This window comes from Protomyctophum parallelum, assembly GCF_964188405.1.
Source record: "Protomyctophum parallelum genome assembly, chromosome: 9".
In the NCBI taxonomy this organism is placed as follows: domain Eukaryota; kingdom Metazoa; phylum Chordata; class Actinopteri; order Myctophiformes; family Myctophidae; genus Protomyctophum; species Protomyctophum parallelum.
In genome coordinates, this window is record NC_139706.1 from 20626443 (window position 1) to 20629558 (window position 3116).

A 3116-nucleotide genomic window follows, 5' to 3' on the forward strand; every position below is an offset into this window, starting at 1 on the left:
CACACACACACACACACACACACACACACACACACACACACACACACACACACACACACACACACACACACAAACAAAACAGAGATTTTTTTCCTGTGGTCCCCTTACACAAACTGCTTGACAAAGTTGACATACATAAATAACTCAACAAAATAATAATAAAAAACAAACATAATTTACCTCAAATAAAATCTAAATAGAATACATTGTTCTAACATAATAGCCTAACATAAACAAATTAGGAGCTACTAGCATGCTGCACTCTTCTACCCTCTCAAGTAGCCATGATTTAATTCTAACAAAGGTGCTTAGGGTGGGAATTTGTTTGGTCTCTGTGTGCAGGATGTTCCATTGGATACATCTATATGCAACGCAAATTCTCAGGATTCATTATTTTGTTTGTTCTTTTTTTGTTTGTTCTTTTGTTTTTCTTTTTTGACTATCATTCAGGGCTCTGACAGGCATGGGAAAAAATCCTTTCTGACAAAGGCGATGCGCATGCACATGCACATGATGCACATGATGCACATGATGCACATGATGCACGTCCACTCTCACCCATGCAGGTGCTGGACAAACAGCAATGAAACACTTTCTCAGCTCCACTTGTTTATTGCTGCTGCAGCAATAATGCTATGCCTTCCATGTTACTGGTATTTTACTGATGAATTATTGAGTACAAATTCAGACCACAATGTGGAAACAAGTCTCTGGGGCTATTTGTGTTATCGTTTTACCATAACTTTTGACTGTATTAGGCCTATATATATACTGTTAACAGACGTATTAATAGAGTTTTCAATGCCACCTATTTTTACCAGATGTATTAAAGAGCCTATTGTATTTCTTAAAACTAGAGACAATCAAAAAATACACACTTAAAGAGTCTGTTCAAAGAGACTTGGGTCGCCTGGAGGAGGGTTGCAAGACCCGAAACATCCAATGATTCCAGATATGGTAAAATCACTGATGATGTGTCCAAGTGTGTACATCGGTAGATGTTTTACTAACTCAATAAATCCATCAATCAATGTTTTCAGCTCAGTCAAATGAGCAAGTGTAACACCCAGGATTCGAAGCCAGGTCTCCCGTGTGGAAAGCCGACATCTTAACCACTACTCCAAAGGCAATTGCCTATATGGTTCGGCTCGGAGATATTAGACTTTTGAGGCCATGAGGCTGAGGCTGTTAGCCACTCTGCTGCACAAGGTTATGAACCTCTCCACAGTGACACTATGTGTCCTCTAAGGACTGTGCTGTATCCCAAATAGGCCTACAGCCATCACTGGTTCAGGTTCTACCATCACTGGCTCAGGTTCCACCAAGTATCACAGGATATCGCACACTTAAATATAGGATTAAAAAAAATAATAATAATCTCTCTCTCTCTCTCTCTCTCTCGCTCCCCCCCTCTCTCTCTCTCTCTCTCTCTCTCTAACCATCTACAGTAGGCCTACATTATGAATTATGAGACATTTTAGGAAGTTCTTTACAAGACCAGGAGAACATGTTCTAATCAATCAGCTAACAGGATTAACAGCCACCCATCAATCAGATGATGATCTTGGAGCATCAAAATGACTACACAGCTATAGGCTTCAGCAGGCCGCTCCCTCATCATAACTGCATCTTCTCGTGCAAATGAGATTCCAGTCACAACAGAATGTGCACCTTCTGTGTGACTGAGGATGCATATGTTACTGTGAGCATAATACATTCCATGCCAATGGTGCCACACATTTTACTGCTGACCATTAAAATGAAACTTTGTGACAGAAAAGAATGGCCAGCCGCCGACGGGAGGTGTATGATCACTGAATTGACATCTTTTATCTCTCTCCACTCTCAACCTCAGTTGGTCCTAAAGGGATGTCTGTGTTAGTTTTGTTATTGTTTTGCTTCCGTCTGCGTCTCGTGCCGCCTGGAAAGTGAGAGACACTGAGATGCTTTCATCATATTATTATTGTCAACATTATACTTTCCATTTCATTTTGTAGGAGAAATCTTTTCATTCAGATAAAAATGAAGAACCCCGACATCAAAGCAACTAGATTTGATGTCCTCGCTCGACGCTCTCTCTCTCTCTCTGAAAGCGGAGATGTATTTTGTATCGGTCCTTCGTAAAAATTAGATGAACTTCCTCTCAACTCAACAGTCATCAAACATCAAATGCTCTCTCATCTGTAGTGAGTCTATTTATATGCTGAAGATAGGCTACTCTCTCCTCAGTTTAAAACACACTGCAGAGCGCTGAGTGCTTGGATGCTGGGAGCTTTTAGCCCATCTGTCAGCTTGTGTACAAGTCTTTACTCCCTATGAGAGTGGATACTGTGTGTACTTTAGTCTGCTCATTCTCAGACTTATTAAATTTAAGGACTCCCATTTGATACCTTTTTTTTCATCTCTGAAACCTTAATCTAGTATACAAATGGAGCCAAATGGACATGCAAGGGTACACACAGTACATGCATACATACACACACACACGCACACGCACGTGCACACGCACACACACACACACACACACACACAGGCCTACATACATATGTTAATATCTACATACGTATATGGTCTACATACAAAACAAAATAAAATGTACAAATGTTTACTAAAATAAAAAATAAACAGGACACCAAAGATAATTCTTACATAATCTTTTTTATTTTTTATATTTTTTTCAACAATCTTTTCCATCCCGCTGAGTGTTTTGCAATGATCTTTTTTTTAAAATCTTCTATTATATGACGTGTTATATGAAGGTGTCTCGAAAAAAGGTGCAAATGTTAGCAAACAAACGACATAAAAGAGTTCAGGGTTGTTTTTTTTGGCTAAAAGTCCTTTCAAAGATGGCGACGATCACGATCGTCACTCGACCCCTTCTTCTTCTTCTTTTTCGTCACCTGCCACCACCAGGGAGCTGTGCCACTTCATTACGACATCATTCATAACATAGGTACACACATCGGCAGTGTAAAGCTTCATTTATCTACTCCATCGCAGGAGGGTGGCTCTCCTAAAGCAAAAGAACAGACCTACAAAGTGACAACTACTTGTGCGTTAATTGCTTACTTAAACAAGTGCAAGCAACGGAAGTTAACGTCATACCTTGTCGATCT